Source organism: Falco biarmicus, chromosome 2 (genome assembly GCF_023638135.1).
Source record: "Falco biarmicus isolate bFalBia1 chromosome 2, bFalBia1.pri, whole genome shotgun sequence".
Lineage (NCBI taxonomy): Eukaryota > Metazoa > Chordata > Aves > Falconiformes > Falconidae > Falco > Falco biarmicus.
The window spans coordinates 113546282-113574082 of NC_079289.1; the positions used below are offsets into that span (position 1 = coordinate 113546282).

The 27801-nt window shown below is 42.1% G+C and overlaps 1 protein-coding gene across 4 annotated transcripts in view; it reads left to right on the top strand.

The window, feature by feature from the left end:
• HTR1F (5-hydroxytryptamine receptor 1F) overlaps positions 1-27801 on the top strand; it is a 118495-nt gene that overhangs the window by 81049 nt on the left and 9645 nt on the right. The window contains exons 3-4 of one of the 4 annotated variants that reach the window (XR_008820292.1): positions 16227-16317; positions 24384-26094. The exons of 1 other annotated variant lie outside the window; for it this stretch is intronic. The gene's annotated coding sequence lies outside the window, so the exon portion shown is untranslated. Of the gene's footprint in view, positions 1-16226; positions 16318-24383; positions 26095-27801 lie in introns of those variants that run through there. 2 more of the 4 variants (XM_056329211.1, XM_056329212.1) reach the window with 2 other exon arrangements.

Here is a 27801-nt window from a genome sequence, read left to right on the forward strand (position 1 = left end):
GAAAGTCCCCCACAACAGGATGCCTTCAGCTCTAAAATTTTGTCCCTTATGATGAACAGTGATGCATTATAACCAGAAATGAGGCCTAGATCCTGCCTTTAATCTGTAATCACAACTACTGGTATTATTTCTGAAAGGTCCAACTGGCCTTTATGAGATTTCATGGCTGTATTTAACACTCATCAGTCATGAGCTACCAAGGGTATTGCAAAGACCTAAGTCTCAACAGAAGTTCTATAATCTAGCTACTGACTTACTGACCGCACAGTACCCCCAAGCAGCAGATTGGTGTTGTGTGATGCTAATTTGGCAGAAATCTGGACCTTTGTACGATAGAAGAAGCCTAGCAATAAGGTTAGCAAAGCACAGGCAGCAGGAGGCCAATGCAGGATAGATAAACCGCTGCTCTGTCAGGCCAGCTGTCTCCCAAGAACCCAAACTAACAGCCATAAAATTACAAAAAGTTCAGTTTCATTCTAGTCATAAACCAAAGCAGAATTCAGCCTTCACCTCACCCTGCTCATGACAAAGCTCAGGTCAGCTGTCTCTTTCCCTCCTCATGCCTTCTCTACCTGTGAAATAATGATTAGCCGTAGATAATCAGGGCTCCAGATCTTACAGCAGGTAGATGAGGCTGTACCTGGTGCTAGAAACATTTTGCAAGCTGGAAGCCTCCTATCTGCCAGTCTCTCATGATCTCTTTTCTACCAGAACTAAAGAAAGAGTTGTTGTGACACCAAAGGAGAAGGGAGACAATTTTGTAAGTTGTATGCCTGCCTGTCACTTTAATTTTGTTACATTTCAGGCTTTGTCACAACTTTGCTGTTACTCTCTGCAATTTTGCAATAACTGCCATATGAAGTCAAAAGTCCCTGTTTTAAAAGAGTATTTTGAGGCTGAAGCAATACTCTGGAGGTAGACGCTGCACCCTATACTTCCTCTTTAGACACCCGCTATCACTACTCACTCAGCATAAGGAGATGGTCAATGCAGGGGCGGCCACATGGCTAATTATTCAGGGAGCTGTACCTGAAACTGTGCAGAACAGTTGCACATCTACCTGTCCTTTCTTCTTTTCAAACACATTGAAATGTAGCCCCTTTGGGGCTTGTCCTTTGCAAGGCAGATAGTAAATCCATGTAGTAAGTTGTTAAACCTGTGCCTCTAATTATAACGTACAAGTACTCATTATCACAAGTATCATGAATATCATGAAAAACATCTTCTCTGTGGATTAACAGATTAACAAATAGATTCCTATCAAGCAATTTTATTACCTTCTGATATTTAGAAGTAAAGAATCTCCAGTTCATTCCTGATAGTCTCCCACTCAGTATTCCCTTAAGTCAGGGGCACTCCTCGTGGGGACTTTCAGCCAGGGCAAAAGTGTTCTTTCAAGTGAGTAGGTAATCCAGAAAAAAAGATGGAGATTTCCTCCGTGGAACCACAAAGGGAAGAAACTGGTAAGCTATTTTCTGAAAGCAGTTTGTTTCATTTGTATCGAACATGAAATTAAATGCTCCAAGCAGCACTGAAAACAGTAATTAACTTTCATCTTCATGTGATATCAGTGATATTTTTCACCACAGCATACATGGTATTGGATCTTGAGCTACAGCAAAATAAAAAGCAGCCAGGAGACTGGCTGAGAGGGAAGGGAAGGTGTTTGGTTCGGTTGTTTGGGTTTGGTGTTGTGGGTTTTTTTTTAAATAAATACCAAACCCCGTCATTCATCAGGTATTCCAAAGCTAGAACTAATATTTTTTTGATGCCTTCCGTTTTGGCTCAAGCAACTTAATTCAGAATGGTGATGCTCTTGCTGTAACCAGGCTGGTAACAGAGCCTTTCAAACCTGTCACCAAGACGTGATCATGGTGACACTCCATCTGCTTCTCAGCTGATGTTTTTAAGAGACACCACCTACTCCAAGAGCGGTATCAGTCTTTCTAAATAGAGCTAGACACATCCACTTCAGGGACTGTGCCCTGCACTCTGCACACTCCATGGTATTCCTGGCAGAGAAATTTCTTACCAGAGGCGTACATGGTCAGAGAACAAAATAATATTTAATGTGCTGGGAATAAGAAATCTTGCAACATTCTATAAGAGTTGTTTAGGATATTTCCAACACCAGTGACTTAGAGGCAGAGAAATTGAGGTAATTGATTTATTCCTTTAAAAAAACATGTATCTCCCAGATTTAGAACACACAGACTGGGCAGTTTTCTACTGTTCTCTATCCTTCAATACCAAAGGTTTTAAAAGCTGAAAGAGTTTCTTTTCTTTAAGAAAAGACAGCTGTGTGCTTCACAGGGCTGAATAGATTAAGTTGCCATTTAATGTAGGAGATCATGGTAGTCTGAGTGTATCAAAAGTTAAACACAAATGTGTGTTTAAAGAGACAATAAATCTAGAGCCTCACTGGGGAGAGGAGAAATCACCATGAGAGGAAAAGGTTCAAGCACATAACAGGGAAAATCCTTCCAAGTAGGTTCAAGTTTCAATATTTAGGAGAGTATGGGAAGGAAGGGATCCGTATGGAGCTGTACCTCATGGCACAGGCTGCAGACTGCAGAAAGAAGGAAGATACTTCCAGCACCTCTCCTGTTTTAGCAAGACTCTTGTTCTTTGTAATGGTTCCTAAAGGGAGCGACACAAATAGGGCAGCTTCACCCTGGGACAGCACACTTTCCAGGCAGGTTGCCTTGTTCCTTTCTCAACCCTGCAGGTGTGCACACACAAATCCACTGAAAACCTTCCCTTCTAACTGGGAGCAAGCATAGCTAGTGCTGCCAACCAAAAAGGAAAGGCCAAATGGGAAAACAGACAAGATGAAAAGACCGTTCCCCCAATTCAAGTCATTAAGCATGTCAGCCTACCCACTAGAAAGCACTCCTCTGCTCTCTTCATCTCTTTTTGAAGGTGGATTTTGTGTTTGGCACTCCTGCTGGTGCAAACCTCTCTGCTGGAAAAACACACCCAACAGGCAGGTTCTGGAGTACCGCTGGGAACGGAGGGGAAGGGGACAAGCAAAGTGCAGGCTGGGGCAAAGAAGACCTAGAGGTTTGTTCTGTGCTCCTTCCCATCATCTCCCCTGGGAGGCAGGACAAGGCATTTAGTCTTTCTATATTTCTCTTCTTTTATGAAAGAAAAAGGTAGAATATGCAACTCTGACACAGACTGTAAAGGGCTTTAAGGTAACATAATAGAAAACTGTAGAAGTGGAAAGTCTGTTAGTCATCATTTATTAATACACATTTACTTTGTCTATGGACAGACAGTATTGCTGCCAGATTCACACACCAAGTGGTAGCGTTTTTACCCATTTCAACAAGATGGAACAGAACGTATGTTCTTAGAGAGAAGAAGGATGTCTGTCGCACACAGCATGGGTAACATTTGTCGTGTGTCTGGTTATGAAAGCACAGAAGTAGAAAGCAGGTACAAGACCATTGACAATAGACTGCCATTTGTCAAAGCACACTGTTTACAAAGTGATAGGAATATTTTCAAGATGCTAGCAGCATCATGTAAATTAACTTGGAGCACTAAGAGCCCTCAAATTTGAGAGCCTCACAGAAGGCCATTTCAGGATAGACAATCTGTCCATTTCAAGAAATTGACTTCTGTCAGTGTTAACGATATTGACGAATCAGAGGTTGAAAAGGTAAGAACAGGATCACTATTAATGTTGAGAAAACAAGTTTGCAATTTCTTACACAATGATGAATAAATGCACTATTCCTAGGAATAAAGCTGTCTGTAAGTCTTACAATTGAACAAGTACCTTATATTCTTACCAGACCACACTTGTTTGCACTAACTGCAAGAAACAGAGTACTAAACCTCAGTGTGGCTTTAGGCTTCTGGCAATCAATAGTACAAAATTAAGTTTGTCCTCTAATGAACTAGATGTCAGTCAGCAAGTTCTCAGCGATGGCATCCCTCCACAGCCCTCAACCACAGATCTGCACCTCTAATCCCCTTGAATCCCACACATGATGGCAGCCAGTTTGGGACCCCCATGTCCCCCAGGTTCCCAATACAGCATCTGCTGCCCGAGGGGTGATGCTCACTTCTGCTCAGTAGATCCCAGCACAGGGGAACCATTAACTCTTCTTGCTCCCATAGGACTCAAGCAGACTTTCCTTGCACACTTGCCTCACAGTAAGAATTAATAACAAGCAGAGCAGGACTGAATGGATACTGTGCCAGGCAGGACATCTGGGAGGGACTGAGGCGGAGAAAAAGGCTGTGGTGTTCCCAGCTGGATCCAGAGAGGCCCTGGAGCAAGTCAAGTGCCAGCTCTCTGTGCCCTGAGGGTGCTGCCTTGCTGTTAGGCTCATTCTTCCCCATCAGAGTAGCAGTGGATGTTTTGGCAATTTATAGCAGCTGGCAGGCTCCATGGAAAAGAAACGGGAACTCTAAATCTCTGACCTAGAATCTCACATAGACTTCGCCTTCCCATTAATTAATATACTAGCCTGCAGCTGCCCTACCCTCAACTTTTAAGGCATGATTGGCCTAAGAGGCCCTTTTAGACTAGAAGGGCAGCACAGGAGACAAACTAACACTCCTCTGACTGTGGTTTTTGAGTAAGCATTCCATCTGTATGTTACATAGCACATTCACCTGGCCAGGTATATTTTGTAGCGAATTACTACTGGCATGTCTTTATGTAAATCCAAATTTAACTATCAGAAAAGGAAAGCAGCAAGTCTTTTCACTTTTTTTAAGTCAGCCTCGGTTCTTAAAGAATATAGGACTGTTTAAGGATGCTGTTCCAGTCGAGAAAGCTCTAAGAGAAAATCAGTTGGTCCTATCTTCATTTGCAGTAGGGTCTAGTCTTCTATAAAGACAGATAGATAACTAGATTTAATTGTCATATCTTTTTAATCTCAGGATAAAAAAAAAGTTATGATAAGCATAATGCTTGACTGGCAAGATTTTGTAGATAGTGTGAGCTACTAAACGCAGCCACGAATTGACTCTTTCATCTGCAAAATACTTTCAGAGCCTTCATTTTCTTAAGTGTTATTTCAATAGGCTGTTTGGTACAGGTCATTCTTTCTTCCCTGTTGTAGCTCAACTTTCACTCTAACGAATTAGTTTCTGCCCAAAGGGGTTTGCTTTCAGCTGGGCTGAGCAGAGCAAGGTGCTAACCAGAAAAGCAGACCAGAAGCTCATACCATTCTACATGCTCAGTGCTCTCCATCCAGCTGCTGTTACCTCCTGCCATACCGGAGCACACAACTAGGATAAATATTAGCCACAAAAAGAATGCAGAAGTATCTTTCTTGCTAACTGACCTTTCAGAATACACTTACTAGCTGTATTTAGGAAGGTTTGAATACCCCAGACTATTTACAGCCAAAAACTGTTTCTTACTAAGCACCTTATTCTTACAGAGTACATCATTTCAAACAACCAAAATTGTCTTCTGAACCAAATTAATTCCTGTAACTTTATAGTCTGGTAGTGTAAATCAAGATTATTTACAAGAGAGTTTTGATAGATCAGAAAAGATGCAAGTTAATATTTTTTCTGAAAAACATATGCTGTCCTTTGTTTACAACTAGAACAAACTGCAGCTACATTCACTTTGAAGACTACATATAACAGCTGATGCCCAACTCGGGCATATTGCCCTTCTAGTAAAAGCAGATCTTGCAAAAGATCTTCCCCTTACATTACTCTGAGATATTTAAATTTATGGAAAGCTATTTGTGACAACCATCAATGGTTTCCTGGAACTGGTGCACATTTTATCAAGCAGAGAATAGAATTTCTATGGCAACTGTCTCATCACATTTCAAAAAATGGATGAACAAGAAGCACTCATGACCTTCTGTGTTCCCCATTTCCTCAGTAGTATCTCATCTTTCCATTGCCCCAACTCTTTATGGCCAAGACAGGAGGATGACACTTTTCAGTTAAGCTCCTTTAGAAGTTGTTGGCTGCTTGGCCATTTGGTCATTAAAGCTCTGAACTGATGCTGCCAAGAGATCTGCATTATTATTCCTGCTTCTCCTACAGCAAGGCACAGCCAGCTATAACTTTAAGTATTCCCAGTTTCCTAGGACATCAGGCTGCCAAGGATGTCCAGTTTATCTCTGCCAGAAGCCTTTCAAACACACACAGCCACCACTGCCCTGGGCTGGCTGCTACCACCAACCACATGGAGGGAGGAAGCCCATGGAGGGAGGAAGCACAGCTGCTGCCATCGCCCCTGCCCTGACAGGAGCAGCCCAGCAGCCCTCTGACTTTCCAGTCCAGCTCATACCCTCCCACCTACACCTCCCCTTCACCCTCGAGGCAGCATTAGTCACCCTTTGTCCCACACTTTAGAGGAGATCTGAGCCAGCTCTGCGATGCCATAAGCAGCTTGCCCATTTCTGATTCATGCCTTTACCCCAAAGGGCTACAGAAAGGCATTGTTCATGTGTGCTCTGCTCTTCTAAACACTTCTCTTTAGCACACCTCATATAACATAGAATAAATTGCTGTATGAGAACTGGAGCCTGACAAGCACGAAGGACTGAGGAACTTACGTTTGGGCACAAAATGCACAACAGTAGCTTTGACAGAGAAACTGGCCTTCAGGCTGCAGCCTTCCACATTTGCACACCAAGCTCCTCAAGTTTTAGGGTTTCTGAGAAAGAAATGCAATGGTTATTTTTAAGTAATAAAGCAGTTTCTACAGTCAGGGAAAAAAAAAAAAAAAGATTTTCAGGTTTCCCCTCCTTTTTTCTCTTTCCTTTTCTTCCCAAAAAGGACACTTTTATATCCCCAGAGAGATAAAAATATTGAAAGCATTATGTGAAAACACTTCATTCCCCTTTGAAAAGGACTATAAACAGCTACATGTCCTCATTCTGCACCTCAAACTGGATATCATGGAAAAGACAGGCAAACAGCATGATTTAACCGTTCCGACTTTCAAGGTCTTTTTTGAAACATGTTCAAACTTCTACCATTCCCAAGACTGAAACTTGTCAGTCATCACCCCCACATTCCTTTATGCTTTGTTCAAAACACAAAATATATAATTTATTCTGTTAAGGAACTTTTGCAAATCTTTCAAAGAATGAGCACGTTCTGCCTTATTTCACTTTTCTTTTGTTAGTGTTCTGAATAGTGTCGGTGTGTTCAGATTTAGAAATACTGCCCTGACCTGCTTTAAAATTAAGCATGCATTGGAAAGGAGTTTGCTTTTCCACACTTGCTTCCCTGCCCCAAGCACCCTATGATAACAGTGGGAGGAGTCCAGAATAAAACTGCATTTAGGACAATCTGATAGCACTTCATAGGTAAAATTTCTTCCTAGCTCTAAGCACGCCAATTGCTTTTGAGACAGGGAATTAGCACTTCTATATTACAAGCAAGCCCATTTATATCTTGTCCTGCTACTACAGCTCTGTGCAGTCAGGATTGAACTCTCTATCTTCAGCCAATGTAGTCTAGAAACAGAAAATATGCCCAGTCAGTTTGCTGCGTGCTACATGGACTTCATTATCAGCTTTACATACTGCACTTGTACTTGGTTTACTTGGCTTATTAATGGAACTGTAATTTATAAATAGTTATTTTAAACATTTCCATTAGATACCTAATGGATTGCCTAAACCAGTAGTCCAACAAATTAAAAAACAAAAACAAAAACAAAACACTCATCAATCCAGTAAAGGATGCTTGCTTAGCAAATTTCTCTCCTGATTTGTCCTTAAGGATCACTTACTGTATATATATATATACAAAGTCTTCCTAATAATCTCCCTTTCCCCATCATTTAGCATTAGCTGTATGCAACCTTCTATTCATTAGATTAATGAAATTGCCCATACTTTAATACTTTCCATAAAAATTAATGTGATAACTCATGTAATTGCTGCTCTAAAAACAGCTATATATTTATTAGAAAAATGTATTGTTACAAAAATGCCTAAAACAAATATTTATTGTTGTGCTGTTACTGCTTCATGCCACATCATTATGTTAATCAGCTTTCTTGTATAAATAGTTTTATAAGATTCCAAATGAGACAATAATGGAGAATTGATATTCTATTGATGAACTAATGTCATTACCATAGAACTTGGCATGATTATTGCAGAAATCCTTGCTCATCTACACTGCAGTATCCCAGACGGGATTCTAAACACCTGGACTGTCTTCCAAGGAAAAGAAGGTCTGGAGAGGACCTTCATTGTCCTGTAACTCTTAAAATCAGCACAGAATTCATAGAAAATTAATATGACAAGGTTATATTCATATATATATATACACACACACACATACGCCAAGGAAAATTAATATGACAACTCCAGTGTGGTTTGAGATCACCCATTTAATTGCTGCCTCCTGAGGTCAGCCAACTCTAAGAGCATCTGCAAAGGAATTAACCTGTTTGAAGAAGGCTCAAGCAGGGGACAGTGCTTGGGTACAGCGGGGTGGGCAGAGATACTGTGGAATATGAAACCTCCTATGTTTCTGGGTGCACAAGTCTTAGAAATCCCTGCCAGTCGTCCTTCCTAAACACAAAATAATTGCAGGGCAATTCCCCAAGTCCCCCTTCCCCATATCCAATGCTATCATTGCAATGCAGGAGCTTGAAGATGTATGGAGCAGCAGTCTGGGGACTCTTTAATTGGATAAAAGCCTTCGTTGTATTATTTGGAAATGAAGAAAAGTCTTTTGCTTACTAGCATCATCAGAACTGCTGCGATGCAGGAAATATATCTGGCGCTCTACTAAAACAATTGCTTCCTGCTAGCCTAGTACTTGTAACCTTTAAATCCCAATCTCTAGGTCAAAGGAATCAGCCGAAGATTGCAGTAAATTGTCAGACAGTGCTTTGAGGTTGTGCAACTGAATGCACAAGACAGCACTAACCTGATGATGAGGGGGTGAAAATCTGATAAACCTTCCCAAAGCAGATGTTTGTTCAGCAATCCCCCCTTATGCTGGTAAAATGGTTAATACAATCTTGGATCTGGCAAGAAACTTAAGACCAGTCAATTGGACATTTCCTGCAGAGAAAGTTATATTTCTGGCTGAACTGAGGAATAAAATTATATAAAACATTGATTTAATACATTTTACACAGATTTAAGAAAATTAGTCTAACTGATCTGAAACTACCAGGAAGCCAATCTAGCAGCATACATTGCCAAAAGTAACTTTCTATGATTGTTTAATTAAAAAAACACTAAGAACAAATGTGGCTTCAAATAAATACAGATTAAGCAGCAAAATCCCTTGAAGCCTGTTGCACATTAGATCAGTTAGGTTGTAAAGAGAGTGAAAGACACTACGTACCAGATTCTCATAACGGAGCCTGTAGCAGCATCACTCAGAACAGCCATTTCAAAACAACGGCCCAAAGGAGCTTCTCCAGGTGATTCATGCATCACTTCGGAGGAAGGGTGTGAGAGTTATTAGCAGTAACTCCCAATAGCATCAGGGTGAGAAGAGCAAGGTAACCAAGATCCAGATGGTGAGGATGGGCTCTGAGCTTGCCTTCTCGGGCCTCCCTGATGTGAATCGCTGTCCTGGGGAAAGTGTGAGCGGAGGGGATGCTGGCAGCAGTGCAGGAGTGGGTGCCCCCTTCCTGCACCTCGCCCGGCCCAGGCTGGAAGACATCAGCTGGGAACACCAAGCCATGGTGTCCAAGAGGACCAGAGAGCAGCTGCTGGGAGGAGAGATTCACCCCTCCCCTCCACCCCTGCCAGTTTTCACTTTGCTGAGGGCACGTGGCATGCCAGAAACTCTCAGGAGCCCCACCAGCAACGCGGGCGGTAGCAAGGGGTGATTTTTGTGCAGGCTGCCCAGCCCTGGCAGGGGGGGACCCATCTTTGGCTCCAGGTGTCCCTTTCAAGCTATGCTGTTTCCTCACTAACCCCTGCAACAACTTCTCCTGCTACCGTCCTATGCCCCCCTCATTGCTACTAGGAAAAATACCTATTCCTTCCTTTTTTTTTTAATGTGTGTTATACGCACTTCTTCAATTTTATACACGTACATAGTGTTTGTTAATAGGCACGTACTTCAAAATTACGAGGAGCAAATGCTTCACAGTTAAAGTTCCCTGCCTTCAAATGCCAAGGTCTCCCTAGTGTTCCCAAATACTTGCACATCTGCTGCAATTTCCTTTGAGAGAAACTTCTTTCATCCCAGAGGAAATTTATTAAAATGCTGAGACTTTTCATTTAGGGCACTTTCTAATTAAACTACCAATCTTTAAAGCTTCTGCCTTCTAAGGCTTATTGTTTTTTGCACAAGATGAGAAGGCAGTCACAATTCATTGTCTTTATAGAGACACGTACTGGTTAAAATATACATATATATTTAGCAGCTTGTAATTTCATGTCCTTGAAATTAGAAATGCTTGTATAGTCTAATACAGTGAAATAGCCAGACTTTGCTGTGTTAGACACAGGCCCTCAACATATCTCAAAGTCTGTGGCATGTTTAAAAAACATATAAATTCTTTGAGATTTTAATTACATTGTTGTAGACTCACTGAAGTTTCTTTAGTTCCATAAATTGGGCCATTACCTCACATCTGAGATTTCCATATTCTCATTAAGGAGAAACAGATTATTACAAATAGGATAAAATCCAGGTGGCACCATATACTATTTTCCCATTAGAAGAGAGAAGGAAAAGGAAAATTTTAATGTCAGAAGGACTATAGGAAAGTGCCTACCTTATAAGCAAGGACTTGCACAGACAGGCTGAAAGGAGATGTAGCCTCAGTTCCCTATTGCCTCTCCACTGAGTTCCCTTTTACGGGTGAACCCCTATGGGATAAACTCCTCAAGAGAAGTGATCTCGACATTAACATTAGTACAATCATCCTGAAAAAATTCTTCTTTCATCCCCTTGGTCTGGTGGTGGTTTTCATTGATGAACCACTGCAGCCCCGACATCCCCATAGCTTTTAAGCACTTCTGTAACCTTCTTGGACCACCACTATAGACATGATAAACGTTCTGCTTAGAAATCTATCTGCCAACTTTCTATTACTGGTACCTTGGGCAGGATTCATTTCCTCTAGCTCTAGAGGTTCACATTGCAGATTTCTGTAACTGAATTAGTCTTCCTAGGGTCCTTTTACAATCAGCGGGGAGAAATAAGCACCTCCAGGCATAATTAATCTGACTCAACCGAAACATCTACTTCAGGATGAGCATAACTGTCCCCTAGAGATGCCTGCTTCTCTGTCTAGGGTGGCAATTCAGGATTAGATGGCTGCATTTAGTCAAGTAAATTCCACCGTTTGTGTTTTAAAGCATTATTTTCTCTCCACACTCCCAACGTGGAGTGTGACACATGAGTACAGAAATCTTACCGAGTCGTAAGGGAAACCCGTACACAATAACATGCTAGCTCTCCCTCTATGGAGCTGCTCTTGTTTTGAGGGTACAGACTCAATGTTTCCCAACAGAAGGAAGTCATCACTTTGCTCTAACTAATGCGGCTGAACATGTGTACCAAAATGGACTTCCTCGATTTTCCACCCTTATGTTCAGCAATTTGACAGAACACTTCATGCTCTTAGGTGCCTATTTCAATCCGAAACAGTCTCTGAATAGCACTTGCAGCTACTTGATTTGTCTTAATTCACTTCCAGCTTGTTCTCTAATGCTCTAGCACGGTATTTTTTTTTTAATTCTGAACACAGCAAAAGGCCCTCCTGGGAGAAAAGCTTCTCTGAGCTTCCCTATGGGGATTTTAAGCCACAGTTCATGGATGAAGAAGCAACAGGACATATACCACCTCCAGCTATGCTAGGGGTGTAAAAGACAGCTGTCATTCCCACCGACTTCCCGAGTGATTAGGTTTAATCCTTTTGACCAGTGCAGAAAAGGAGACAGGGCGCCAGATGAACCGTGCTCCTTTGGGATTTTTAACGTGGGTGGCTGCTAGGGCCATTTCTCTTGAGCTTTTAAACAGGAATTTCCCAGAGGGAACACAGAGTTGCCACTTTGGGAAATAGCTGACTTTCCCAGTCCCCAAGTCCATTGTATTTAGTGTCATTAGTACAAAGACAGACCCAGATAGGTTTCATTTTGTCCATACACTCAAGCAAGGTACCGCTGTGTTAGAATAAATCTCAACTGTGGAGTTTTCTCCACTATCAGGAGCTTAAGCCTTGGGATAGCTTTCTCCAACAGAAGAAAAAATGCTTTCTGTTACTTTTAATTCCTCAGCCTCATTTCTTTCTTCTGCAAAGAAAGACAGACTTACTCAGTGTAAAACACAGAGGTAAAGCTCAAACTAAGAGAAGAAGTTGCCAGTGTTAAATGTGCTCTAAGACAGCCTACCACCTACACAGATCGCTCCAGCTCACTTTCCTGAACTCCATGTGTGTAGTTTGCTTGCTGAGGTGCCAAGTGCAGTAAGGATAATGCCAGATCCCTTTGTGGCCCACACGCAAGCATGTGGCATGGATAACCTGCCCCAGAACAACACTGGTGATGCCTCATCTGATGCTCGGTCATCTGCCATCCTTGGCAAAAAAGCTCTTTTCTGGTCCCACCGCTTTCAAACAATACCTCTTGCCAACAGCACTGAAATCAGATATGTGTCACAGTTTAGCTTCAGCCATCTGAAATGGAAAAGGGATCGACTTTCTAGTTAAGCACCAAGTTTACTTGACAAGGCGGAGAACATGGTCCTTTGAAGCACAGTTATTTTCAGCCACACTCTTATTTCTGGGAAATTAATTTTCTTACCACAGAAAAAAAATAAGACTTGGAGAAAAATCTTACAACATTTATTCTTCATGGATTTATCCCTGGGTTACATCTTTCTATGCAAGACACCTTTCAACCTGTTCCTCTGCTTTGAGTACAAGAAAGCCCAAGGACCTCCTCTGTCTTATTATCCTTGAATACATCAAGGAGTACTTAGGCAAAGAATTTTTCCACTGGCTTTACTTAGAGAGAAGTTTACAGCTGCTGACCAGCTAAATCATTTTTAAGTTACTTAAACTCTGTTCTCCTGTTGCCCTAACAACTGAGAAAATTACTGTGGCTTTATACAAGGCGTGATGATTTTTTTTTTTTTTTTTTGCCATGTCTGAATCCATGTTCTTAGGAGTTTAAGGCACTTAAACCTAGATGGCCTTTCCCAGGAGGAGACAACTTTTGGCAGGGTGGTTGTAATGGATCAATTAACAGGTTCAGCATTTGATTTCAATTCACCCTGCACATAAATCAAGGCTCCTCAGCACTCGTCCTTTAGGAGAGCAGGCATTTTCTAACTGCCTGAACAGATGGCTGGGAAGCAAAGTGTTTGCACCCTAACCCGAGCTCACACCTTCAAAAACTCATCTACAGTTCCACACATGGCTGAAATCATAATTGCTTTAAGATAAAAAAACATCACAAATGCAAAGTTCTACTAAGAACATTTAAGTCATTCTTAACAGTAAGCTCCTTGTTTAAAAGGGTTTTTCAGCATCCTAGATGCCCATTCCATTTCCACATGGTTCTCCAGGCTTAATAAATCACTCAGTATTTCCCCTTACACTCACAAGGCCCACATTGTACTTTCTCCATCAAAAGTAGTCCTTGAAAAGTTCAAGCAAGAGCTAACAAGACCATCTGTAACCTTTCAGTGTACTTAAGCTGGGTTTCTACCTTATAGATCAGAAACACTGGACCTTAAAAGCAAATCTCCTACCTGGGAGATACATCAGGAATGATTTGCTGCTGGGTTCTCTGCTGCAGGACTAACGGGCAGTGCTCATCGCTCACCTGCAGACTGCACAGAGATTGGCAGGGGAAGGGTAATCAGCTCGCTGCTGCCAATTGGTATGGATGGGGGAAGGCAGCCAAATGGGAGCATTTGGTCAAATTGCACAGAAAGATATCCTAAAAGCTGTGCAAAACAGAGGGCTGAGCTTGAAGTGTCCTCAAGACGCTTTTGCCACTGGAGCAAAAGGAAAGTACTTAGCCTACCTCTCCCGAAACACTAAGCCATCTGTTTTTTTACATTGCTTTGCAGCTAAAGCAGAAGCCAAAAACTTGTCTTTAACTTCACTAGTTTCTGTGTTTCTAGCACAGAAGGAAGGAAATGGGGGGGGGCGGGGGGAATATTCAACCTCTCTCCCTGATCATAGTCACTCTGTTGCTAATATTATCAAACATCTCAAAGGTTAATAAAAGAATCCCAACCAATTAAAGTATCATGTACTGTTGGCAATCCAGATGTCCAAACACAGAAAATCTGAATAATTAAAGCTATATGTATGTGAATTTTCCATTGCCATTCATTACTATTACTATCATGATTCTATGTACTGAAAGAAGAGCTACATCTCTTTTATAGAGGTTTATTTCATTAACTCCATATGTACGGGTAGGAAAATTGCAGTAGTGCCTAGAGGAACAGGAACACCATTAAGCCTAGGTATTGAACACACAATTGAACAGAAAAATATAGTCCCTGATACAGGGTTTGTAATATAGCAGATACGGGAAATACTATTAAACAGTACTCAATTCTTTCAATCGCTACAATTTTAGATACTTACATATAACTTATTTCCTAAGGTTGATACTCAATTGCTTTAAATATTTAACCAAGGTTAAATGCCTTCTAAAAGATACGCAGGAAGTCAACTAGATGTTGAAAAGCTTTCTCAAGAAACTGGTACATACGGTTCTTTACCGTTTCATGGAGAATAGAATTTTATGAGCTTTTCTCTGGTCATAAACAGAGCCGTAGGAAAAGCAAGCAGTTGATTCTATCCTTTTGGCTAAAGTTAATAAATACAAGCAGTCTTGGTTGTCTTTTCAAACAACTCTCCTGTATATGGCTACAGCAATAGCACTAGAAGCTTCTTTATAGCCAGTAAAACACAATTTTTAACCACACAAAACAAGGTCCAGAAGGAGGCAATTGGATTCCTCACCCCCTACCAACAGAATCATTAATTCTCTAGCATCTGTAGCATACATATAGGAATAAAAGTTTCTTGATTGAACAGGACACAGGATTTGAACATGCCTTTAATGTCCCGATCAAATGGTCTTAAAGGGCAGTATACTCTTAAATAAAAAGCAAAGCCTTGAAACAGCAAGAATTGTACAAACTGCCATTTTTACTATAGTCAGAAGAAAGTTCCTGTGCCCATCAGTCTCTTTTTTTGATAGATAAATGATCCAAATATTGCTTCTCCCAGGGGTCCCAAGCAACATTTGTGACATTCTTAAAGGCAGTTACGTTTTAGTCTACCTGCTCTGAGACTACACATATAAATACTTAATAGCGCAGCTTATGAAAACTTTTCAAAGGCAATTGCCTTTCCCATGACACACCTTTTGCTGGTTTTACATACCTCCTTTAAAGTGCAAATGCAGCAATCATCATCTATGGCAAACGGAATATTAAAAAGACCTATTCCCATATGTAAGTCATTGCAATTTATAACACCATTTTTATTATCAACCTCCAATGAAGCCAACGCGTGCAGCTGGAGAAGCCTGAAGAAATAACTGTTATTGTTCCTATTTTTTTTATAAGATGAAAGTGGCACATACAGTTGCAGTCAAAAAGCAAATACTTCAGCTTCAGTTTCAGACTGAAAAAATAACTTTGTCATGCCACGGAATGAAGCCAGTTTAGAGCCCCTGCTATCTATTTCCTAAACGGGTATCTCTTCCAACAATTTACACTTCAGACTTTTGTCAGCACAATACTGTCAGTGACGCAGCCAAGCTTCCTTCTAAGGCATACTTCTTACCCACACAAAACCGCAAGAAAGCACACTCACAGAAGCTGAATAAAAGATCACAAGTACCTCTTCTCTACTCTTTCATATTAGCAAAAGAAAACCCAGCTTCTTGAACTTCGAAGACTGGTCAGTATCCTCCTCCTTGATATTCTGTAGCAACCATCATGGCAGCAAAAGATTTTAAATTATATTAGGCTGGAAAAAAAATCATATTACTAAGAAACAATCAAACAGTTCTTTCCTTAAAGCCTATTAAGGCTAACAGACCTTAAGCCTTGGTCTGGCAAGTGTTCAGACAGGCAGAGAAAAACGTGTATGATACTGTCAGGGGCACATGGCAAGGAGCCCCAGCTGGCGTGCATCTGTTTTTCTAGCTGGAAGGAAATTTCTGGGGAAAAAGGACTGAGAAATAATCGCCTTGTGTTCAAAATGCCTGATGAACAAACCCCCTTTTCCTTGCATTTCTTTATGCCACCAGGAGGGGTTAAGAGAAGAAGAAAGTATCTGCTGCTTCCCTGAATACAGTGCTGCTAATAGCAATTCCCTGAGGCTCCAGCTATTTACCACAGGTTTGTTTCGGAGACCCAAACTTGCAATAATCACTTGTCTTTACAAGGTTACCTCGAGCAATGTGCAAGCATTTGGCCATGCTTGCATCTGTAAATAGCGAGCATCATTATTTCAGAGCTGCTCTGCAGCACGACTTTCCGAGGATCATTAGGGGCACTCCACACCATGACATCTGAGCAACCTTTGATGAAATTAAATGGCTCTGCTTAAACTAGCCCACAGTCAGGCCAAAGGAAGAACAACTGCAAGCTCTAACAGATGATTTGAGCTACATACTTCTAGCCTAAGTGCATTTTATTGCTTACTTCAATCCTTCAATTCCAGGACTATCTGCACAGCGAAGAGTTTTCAATGTATTTATGAAGCACGAGTACAGGAATATCCATTTTACGTTTAAAGTTACTTAAGTCATTAATTCACCCAAGATCTTCTAGTATCTTTGCAGTCATGAAGGAACAGAAGGGACCCACCACCCTCCTTGGCACCAGCTGCTGGGCATCACGGGGCGTGCGGGACCCTGGGTGTGCAGCGTGAGTGCCAAGGTGTCAAGGAGATGTTCTGGTGCCAAAGAAAGAAATCAGTTCAGGGAGGCATGAAGGTTCCAGAACATTTGTTTGATCCATATTGCCCTGCTGCAGCATCCAACAGGGACCTTCCTGAAAGAGTTTTGGCACAGATACCAACTTCTACCTGAATAACAATCTCTAGCCCTCAAACTGATTTATGTTTTCTGTCTTTAAGAAAATCTTTTTCTTAAGCCTGAAGAGGCACACTTTGCCACAGTTCTCTCTATAAACTGGGCAGAGGCAAACCAGTAAACAGGGCAGCAGAGTTCACTGTGCTGGGCAGAGACAGCCGTGTTTGTCATGCATTACCCACACGGACACCAGCTCCATCATTCTTGCTGGATGTTGCTGCAAGAAGCAACACCTGCACAAAAATCATACATCCTTCTTGCCATTCAACTTCAACACTGCTTACTCTAGGTAAAGTAATTAGCTGTTAATTATCACAGAAGTCAGAAGCCAACATAAAAGCAGCAGTTATATATAAAAAAACCCAAAACAAAACAAAAAAACAACAGACTATGTCAGGTACCTATTTATCTAAATGAAAATCTTTATCCATTTCAACATAATAAGGAGCATAAAGCTTCTGATGCCATTAAATACAGCTGAAACATCTTACAGCAATGCTTTTCATCATAAAAAAAGGTTAATCTAATGATCCTGTACTATATGTGATGGTTATTAGAGATAGTCTTTTTTTTTTTGGGGGGGGGGGTGTGAGGGGGTGGGTAGGGTGGTGAGGGAAGTGTATTGTGGTTTGGGGGGGGGTTGTTTGTTTCTTTTGGATTTTTTTTTTCAGCATTGGTTTTCTTTCGTTTTGTTCTTTTTTCAATGTTCTTCTGCACTTACTTTCCGTGTTGTTTCTCAGATATCTCAGTTGGAATAAGAAACATTTATGGCATTTAAAGGTCTGCAGCTGAAAATAATAGGGAAGCAAGGACTTCAGTATATTTGAGCATTTTTCCCCTTCACAGCACTGCCTCACATGTTTTCTGAAGGCTCCTATGCTGCTTGTTAAAGTTCCCTTTTAAATTAAAATTTGGATTAGTTGATGAATAAAGGTTACATATATGAGGTTTTCTTCCATGCAGTGCTGCATATGTTCTAGTGAATTGAGAATATCGACAGTCAGTATTGTGGTCAAACCAGGTTATACTGGAGTAATCACACACACACACACAAAAAAAACCCAGCCAAAAAACAAACAAAAAAAAGAGATCCAATCTTAATAAAATGTTATTTCCAACACAACAGATTCTAAGATTTTAGGACAAAGTTAGCTGCACAGCCTAAATTAGCTCCTAATGCCTCCTAATACAAAAAAAAAAAAAAATCATTATCAGAAACAGAGAGAACTAAGCAACTGGATTAAATTATTTGCAGAAGGAAAACATTGTTATTGCTTGCCTGGGTCTAAAGCAATCCATGTGAATTATCAGAAAGGATAATAAAAGTTGCAGTAGAGGTCAAGCAACAGCAAACCTGGAAACGACAGCTAATGGCTTGGAACTTTTGAAGCCCAAACCCTGGAGTTAAATACCTACAAACAGATGGAGCTTCCAAGACGATACATTTGATTTCTTCAGATGCTGGCAACCACATCACTGTATCTGTTCCAACAGCTTTTCCTAATGTCACAAGTCACTAACCAGCCCCTGCGGGCTCAGCCATCCCCCTATTAAGCAGGAGCTGTACCTTGGGGGTGCAGAGGAACGTGCACCCCTTGCACCCCAGCACCAGACACAGGCAGCAGCAGGAGCAGCGTGCATGGAGCTTACTGTGTTCTGACAGCAGATGCAACAGAGCTCCTGCCCTCACAGGAGCTGAAAGTCTTCCTGGAGCCCCCAGATACCCATCCAGAAGCTTCAGGGACTAATGCCACTGCTGTAGGGTAGATTCTTCCCCACTCCTCACAGTGCCTGGATGCAGCATGGCCTGGCCAGGCTGGGGGCCACCAGGGTGGTGCAGTGCCCTTCCCTCCCCAACCAGCCCTGTCCCGCAGCCCCCAGCAAGGCAAAACAAGCCTAGGATGGTGATGAGGTCAGCCACAGCCCTGCCACCCCCAGGCACCACCCCAGCCAGGGCAGAGAAGGAGAGCGTTCCCATGGGAGAGAGCAGGAGCACCCTACGGAGGTTACAGACTCCCCTAACCAAGGGTACACACGTGGCGTGTCTACAGCCAAAGCATCCCTGGCCAGCATCGGTTCCAAACCGTCACGTCACACCTCTAGAGTGCCAGGCAGGCAAAAGCTTATTTGTGCGCCCTTTTAGATTGACCAAGTATGCTTTTATGCTGGCTGCATACTCTGGTGGTATAAACAAATGAGCATAAAGTTACAGCAGCTCCCAGCCACACCAGAGAGGAAGAGGCTCTGCTGGCTCCCTTACCCGAGATATGACTGTGCCCGTTCACAAACTCCCTCTCTTGGTTTGGCTTGTTGTGGGATTTGGTGGTTGGTTTTGGTTTGTTTGTTTAAAGCGCATGCTCCAAAGAAACCACGGCACAATCTTCAGGACTTTAATGTTCAAGCATTGGGGAGGGTGCCCACGAACCATGGGACTTGCATACTTAGCCAGTCCTTACGTTCTGCAGGGAATTGAACCCAGTGGGCTTTTTTGTAGGATTTGCTATACTGCATATTATATCACAAAGGTGCTGTGGTACAGCTGGACAGGCCATAAAAGTTAGTGTCATCAGCTAACGACTTGGCTATTTCTCCTCAGGCTTGGTAGTTTTACTTGAAGCCACAGATACTCAGGTCAACTGATTAGAGAGAGCACCCTCTTAATGCATGTGTATATAACTACCTGTAGTTAGTTCTGTATCTTTTTAGGAAAGCCTCTACATCTTGGGACTATGAAGGAAAATGTTTGATATATATGACCTAGCTACATGCTAAAGATTGTGAATCAAGAAACAAAGAGGTAGAAGAATCCCAGAATGTAATGTCATCATTTAGTGGCTAAAAATGGGGGGGAAATGCAATTAGAAAAAAAACCAAGGGACTATACAGATGTGAAGACTTGCCTGAATCTTTTCATTACTCCTTTCCAGAAGAGTTAGCATTATAATATTCTTCAGCTTCAAAGAGCAAAGGCTCATTTTGAACACTAAGGAAATGCAGTTTTCAATAATGATTTCTTAAAATAGAAAACCTAGAAATGATGGGCACAAATACAACGAAATATATACATGTGTACCTACATGAGGGCAAACAATCCGAGACTCTATATTTCTCATTACTTGTCAACAATATATTATCGTTAAAATGTTAAAAGCCTTTTTCCATAAATTTCAGCAGCTTCCAAGGGTAAAACTGAAAAGGCATTTTAGCAGAAACCTTCAAAGTTATAACTTGGTCTTTTCCAGTCTCTTGGTAGAAAAATAGTTTCTCACGCTATAGTCCACAGTTAAATCCTCCAACTTCGCAATGTGAGATGTGGGCTGCAAGCAATCCAGGGAAAGGAATTCAGCCTTTCCAACAGTGCTAGGCACAATGCTGCTCACATACATAAGCCAAATCGTACAGAAGCAATAGCTTGCCTTTGATTTTTCTAGGCCTCTTCCAGTCTCTGAAGATCAGTACATTAACCATTTGCCTCTGTCCTTTACTCCTGCTTTTTACCATGTTATTATGTGAAAGCACATCTTACAATCTTTATCTCTCAGAAATTACAGGGGCCACAGACAGCCTACAATTGCTGAGAATCCACTGGAGGTTTTTGAACTCTCCTAAAGCAGTTCAGAGTACTGATGTGACTTCTGCGGATTTGGGCAGTTAGGCACAATCAATTTAATGCTTTTCTCCACCACCAAATTAATATTACCTGTTGTCATGTGCAAGTACTGTCAAACACCTTTTTTTAAACAGTCCTTGTGAAAGATTTTAAAATATATTGCAAGTATACACCGAGGTTACAAATAAACGTTCTTATCATATAAAAAATTCATTTTCTCAGCATACAACCAAAGGAGAAAACAGCTGCTAGAATTATTGCTTCTTTAGTGTTAGCATTATAATCTAAATCTAAAAGATAGTTGCTCAACCTTCTTTTGAAGGTGCATGCTTTTTTCTTACTCAGGAAACAAAGAGCTGAAATTCTGCCTAAAAGCATCCCTGGAACAAAATAGTATCTAAACTTCTCTAAAGTGCTGAAGGCTTTCATAATCACAAAGTTACGTTTTAAAAGATCTTAGAAAACCAACATCAACAGATCCTCAAAAGGGAAAAAAAATAATCATCGACAGTAAAAAAAAAAACTTTGAAATTTTGTTTGGAAATAGTTTATTAGGCTTATCATTTAAGATTCTTTAGCTGCTTTATCAATGAGAAGTTTTGGAGATCAATTGAAGCTGGATAATCTAGTTAGACAATTGCTGCCTGTACTGAATTCCTGTGACAATAAGGTTGTTTTTCATAATTCATTCTGAATCATCTGTTTAAATTTTAAGAAGCCATTCACAGTCATCTGTGCTGTATGTCAAGTGTCACAACTCCATCAGAATTATGCAAAGAAAAAAAAAAGTTGTGTGTGACAGTCTGTTATTTTCCTATCAGAAATGAAAATGAGTTCACAAAGTGTGAGAGAGCTTAAGACATTTAGTAGTCATAGCATCTGCAACAGGAGACCTGGCAGGTCTGGGAGGCTGCCTAGGGAAGATAAATCCTTGTTTCTGTGTTTGGACACATTTTAACATTGTCCTGCTGTTACAAGCTTTCTTGAAAGTGTTGTACCCCTAAAAATATACCCAAGGTGAAATGTTTCCGGGGGTTATTCAGCAAGCTGTGGTGCCAGCTGACCACAGAGGCAGTCATTCTCTGCCAAAACATGGTGCCAAGGTCCCTATCTAACCAGGCACAAGCCATTTCCAGCCCAGCTCCAGGTTGGGCCCAGCAGCAGCTGCTCCAGCTCACCTCCCGCTCATCCTCACCACCACAGCCCCATGTGGAGCCAAGTACCATGCCAGCTTGCTCAGACAACTCAGAAAGCCCAAACGCCGACTTCCACCGCATTGCACAGACATCCTATTTGGCATCCTCGTTCTTCAAAGAAATTACTGTATTTGAATAAGTTCAATGTGATTCTGAAGATGCAATCTGGATACAAGGAAAATGCCTTTACCCTGAGGGTGACAGACCCTGGCACAGGCTGCCCAGGGAGGCTGTGGGGTCTCCTTCTCTGGAGACATTCAAAACCTTCCTGAATGTGACTGTGCAGCCTGCTCTGGGTGTCCCTGCTTTAGCAGGGGGTTGGACTGGGTGATCTCCAGAGGTGCCTTCCCACCCCGACCATATGCTGTGATTCTGTGATTCAGCAGCAGCGTGAGATATAGAGGCATGCAAGCATGATACAGGGGGTACGCCAGCACCCCTCCTCCCCAGGCATTCCGCTTCCTCAAGTTCTCCCCTCAACTTTCCCATCTGACGCACTCTCTCCATCTCCACAGTTCTCCTCACCACACACTTGATTTCATACAGGCTGTCCTGGGGCTTATTTTTCCAAATACTGATACTTTTAAAGGGGATCATGTTGTAATGCAATAATAAACTAAGTAGAGAGAAAGACATGCTTAAGAGCTGCAGAGTATGTTGGAACTGTGAAAAGGAGGAAAGCAAAACCCCAATCTGCACTAGAGAAGTTTTGCCAGCATATCCGCATCCCAGATCTCAGACATAGATGGCTTACACAGGCCTGGAACAAATGCTTTTTGCCATTAGCACTTATGCCAATTCACTGAGTGCACTAAACTCTTCTGGCTAAAGCATTCATTTGTATCAATGCTAGGATTTAAATCCTTTAAAAATAAAATAATAAAAAAACCACACACACAACTGAAAAACATACGAAGCAGCAAATGAGAACTTCCCATTCATTTGGTACCCTCTCCCTTTGAAAGATACAATCCCCAGACAAAGACCTCCTGTGGTGCTCATGGAGAGTCTGACCAGTTACCTGCCCACATCAGTGCTCTGCCTCCACACAGGAGAAAGCATGTACGAGAACAGCTCTACGTTTTGATTACCGGCACTGCAGCACCCCATGCAAGAGCGGTGTCCTTTTTAGTACAGACTGAAGTTGGAAGGCACAGCATCTGGATTTTGGAAAGAGAGCTCCCCACCTAAGTGTACACAGTGGTGAATAAATCAGTCTTCGTAGAAACACTGGAAAAACACTGCAGTGCCAGATAGGAAGCACCAGTCTCCACTGTATGATGGTCCCTCTCTGCCTCCTCACTATGCGAACTCCAGCAGCAGGAGTGAGTCCGTTTCCCTGCGAAGAAGGCTAACAGCTGGGATCTCTACAGGCTGACACAGTACCGCACGGTGGGGCCAGTCCAGCCACAGCAAGCCAAGCCAGCCAGACCTGAGGACTGTTTCGTTACCACTTCGAAAATGAAAACTCCTGGGCAGCTTCCCAGTTTTAGATTTTATCTCAGAGCTCCAGCACGGGACCTGCCCATGCAAGTATCCCAGATTCACTTAGTAAGACTTCTCCAGCCTTCCACCTGCTTGTCCAGAGCTTCACCTGTGGTCTCAAAGTTCACTTTTTCCACGCTAAGCTTTTGCGTAGCAGTTTCCAGGAAGACTCTGCGCATCACAGACCTTAACAGCAGCACCCTCCACAGCCAAAGCTCACTGCTTCCTGGGTGTCCCCAGTCTGCCAGCACGACAGAGGGTCTGTTGTGCCATTAAAAGAGTCCTTTTGCCACCCAGGCAAACTGCAGGAGCTTGCCCTTGCCCTTCGCCTCCTCGCACCCTTTACAGGGTCTTTCCCTAGAGCTGCCACTGGTCGCTGGTAGAAGTTATCAGGGCAAGGCAGCTTGGCACCCTCTGACAGAAAAGCATTGTCTGAAGGAAAAAAACCACCAAGTATTCCTCCATAACAAAAATCTTTTCCCATGGATGCATCACTTTGAGAAAGCTTTCGCTAAATTCTGCCTGGTTTCCTGGCTGCGTGTAGTTCCTTTCCTCTCTGTCTTCCCCAAGGAGACTGGAAAAAAACATTTTGAGTTCTACTTCTGCTAAAAAGTTGATGGTCTTAATTTTCCTCCCACTTTCAAACCCACCACCTTTAAGGACTGTTTTGTTTGTTTTCCTTAAAGCACTTCTTGGCCGGGGCTACACGCACATCATTCAGAGGAAATAGCCTGAATTGCCTCAGTTAGTCCTGATAAAGAAAACGTTAAGAGAACTGCTGTTTAGGACAAACCCAATGCAGAGTTTACTATCTGATAGGGTTATTCAATCACATATGGATAACAAGACCTAGGGAAAGACTTTCAGTCTATGAGATGATCAGATGAGGACTAGAAGAAAGATAAATGGCATGGTGAAAAGTACAGAGAAAGACACTGGGAAGCATGCAGTCAGTCTTTGTAAAAAAGCATCAGTCTCTTAAAAACTAGGCAGAGCTGAGATTGCAGATTATGCGAATTTTGCCATTTCTCCAAATTGTGTTTAACTACACACTTGTACTGTTCTTGTGTCACGCAGAGCCCCTGCTGCAGAGGAGGAGCAAACTGACACGTCACCTTCACCCCTCTTCCAACAAACTCTGCTGAGACCAATTCTCCCTCAAAGCTGCCCTGGTGAGCACACAGCAGAAAACTAAACCTACTGGTGGCCCAGGTGATAGTCTGAAAATGATGTTTTCTTACAGTGTAGATTGAAACAGAGATCTTTTCCAGACTTGAATTGGAAGATATTGTTTCGTTACTGTCCAGGAGTAAGCAAGGTAGTTTCTTCCAGTAGAATAAAATCTTTCACAGTTATTATATAATAAAAAACACATTTGACAAAATTCACAAGGAACTAAGACATTAGGTGCCCACATTATCTTAGAAGTCAGGTAATACAGGAACTATTCCACCAAAATACCTATTAACTAGAAAATACTACTCTTTTTTTTTTTAAGTTGAACTCCTTGTAATGGAGTTTCAGGGGCAGGGGTATCAGTGAAAAAGGTTTGTGACTTACAACTGTGCACGTATGTGTTTTCAGAGGGCTGGCAAAGAACACTTGGCCCCAAAGCACAAGGATGAGTGGGAAGTGGGAGAAACAAGGCTGTGTTTTATTACTGTTCAAAGGAAGTAAAACTGCCTTTCAACCTCCTTGCTCCAATGCTGCTTTGTGATTTCTACAGAATTCAAACCCTTATCTAAAAGGCAGTATTTTGAAACTCAAGCAAAGCCATTCTGCATTTTTATCTCACTGTTCAAATTTATTTGATAATCATGAAATCAGGCCACTTTTGCACAGTATAAAACTAGTTGTACAAATTATATATAGAGATGTGTGAATAGTCATTTCTTTGATTCACTGCCAATCCAAAGAAAAACTTGAAACAAAACCAAACAAAACCCTTGCTTATTCTTCAACAGAACTAAAATAAAAAATTTAAACTATAAAAGTTTCCCAATACAGAAAATTTTTGCTTGAACAGAGTATTTCAGGCTGTTAGATGCAAACTAAATTAAGGATGGGTACCAAAAAGTGGTGGTAGGAAGTGAGTGGCCCCCCCATGATATGGAGGGTCCAAGTTCAGATCCTGACTAGCCATCCAAGGGGACACGTGCCTCTAAAGAACATAGGAATTTGGCTGAATATTTGCAATCATGAAGGTACCATTTTTTTTTCAGCACAGAGCTCACACAGGGGGGTGAGGTGCCCAGACACTACGTTTCTCACAGATATCTATTTACAGAGCTCAGAATGCCAGCAATTTCTGAGATGGCAGAAAGCTGCTCCCATGGGCACTATTGTCCAGGACCTGGTCCGCTGGGACCCTTCCACACCATATACAATATAAAAGGCAACTATCTAGACCACTACCTCGAGAAGCCTGGGCTAGGGATTCAGACCAGCCTCATATAAGAGAGGAAACTGAATCCCCTCATCTAATGTACAAGTAAATCACTGTCATCTCCTCTGCAGAATTACGAATATGGGTCTGAATTTTTCCCTTTCTCCAGCCAAAATATCAAATTCATATCACTCTCCAGTCACCCAACAACTGAAGCTGCATTTGTAAGAAGAAGAACATGCTTACTGCTTTATATAAGCAAGCCTGTCATCCTGTGGACCATATCGTTCCTTCTTGCTGCTTCTCCCAGAGGGCTGGTTGAGAAGCTGGGTTGCCTTCCCCACCCCCTCCCCGCCCCCATTCCCCTCAGCTAGATTAAAACAGATGGCAGAGGGACATGAAATAAAGAGCAAACACAGATAAGCGACTAATTTTCCAAAAGGAGGCAAAGCCCCAAAGCCTCAACTTCAACACTAGAAGCGGCAAGGAATGCATAATTACATCTGAACATCATTCTTCCAGTTGTAGCAGTTGCTACAGATACGATGGCAATAAGCAGGGGGGTTATCCTCCAAGCAGGCTTGACAAGCAGCACAGGACTACACTGCAGCCCAACAAATGCAAGTAGAGAACATGACAAAGGCATCAAGGAGCGCATCCGTTGCAGGGTAACCCCACCTATATAGCGACCCTGCTTCCCAGGCAGGTTTTGCCATGTGCTCTGCTCATGGTTACCTGGCTGAGTCTAAAGGTAGCTCAGGTGGTACCTCCCCAGGAACTGACACCTTTGAAATGCAGAGGACAAGGAGCTGCCCCCCTGTGACAGAGCCCCGGGAATCCCTGTTATCTGGGGTTGTCACATTTGGGCTTGACCAGTCTGGTATTTTGCAGACTGGAAAACACAGAGCACTTGGTAATGCTCATGAAGTAACGAAGCAAGGACCAAAGCCTCCTGGAGGGAGATGTGTCAAAGGAGTCACAGCACACCGCAATTTATACAGCCTCAGTAGGAAACATGAAGGTGAGTTAGTTACACCAGGGAGATAAGGACAGAAGCTATTTCAGTGCTTCACACCGCCCCTTTGCCAGAGATCACTGCCTTCGTTCTGGTCCTGACAAAGCTGGTGCTTGCATCTCTTGTCAGCATCCAGTGGCAGAGGGCAAGTTCACCTTCCCTGGCAGCCTAAGCAAGCCGTTGGACTCTGAATTTCAGTGGCTTCAGTGGAAGCACTACCTCCCTCCTGCTTATTTTGCTCCTGGAGCAATAACCTGACAGAGCAGACACATGGGGTGGTAACTTTCAGAGCTACATCTGTCAGACATTGTCATTTTAGCCATTTGGGATTATTTCTGATGGCTGAAAGAATTTAGAGAGCCATCCAGAAAATTAAACCAAGCATCATCTTTGTTGTGGCTGACACAAAACATACTGCACAGTATCAATTTGCCAGCACAGGGACGCTTAGACTACAACATAGCTAAGAAAAGCATCAAATGCAGGTTTACTGCACAACTTCTGTGCCTTGCATTCAAGGCACAGAAATGGACTTTTCTTTGCCATTCCGTAAGAAATCAGAGTGCCTGTGCTCAGGCAATAAATAGATTTGTGCATCTCCAGGCTGGAGGCACCTCTTCTCCAGGACTCTCAGATCAATTTCCTTCGCATCTTACACTGACATTCAGGGCATGATGCAAAGCCTACCTATCTACTCCTGAAGGGTGCTTGGGAGGCAAAATTCTGTATGATTTTTAGCTGATATTAGTTCAATTGATTTATCTGTGATTCTACATTTATTTGTCATCTGTTTTTCTAGAAATGGGGGTGTTGTGACCTTCTACAAGTTACTTATACTCAAACTAATAGAGACTCAAACAGCAAAACCTAAACAGCTTTTGAGATATTCCTCCAGCTCACGTTCTGGACCATTTCAGGTCCAGAATGTGCTCAATCTTATGGACTGAGACAATAGCACCCAAAACAGGGAATCCAAAGCATTACTTCAGCACGCACATACAAACATTTGCTGACAGGTTAAGAACTGGAAATAACTCTACCTCCTAGCTGAGTAGCAGATGCAGAGAAAAAAAAAACCACCACACCAGAAAAGA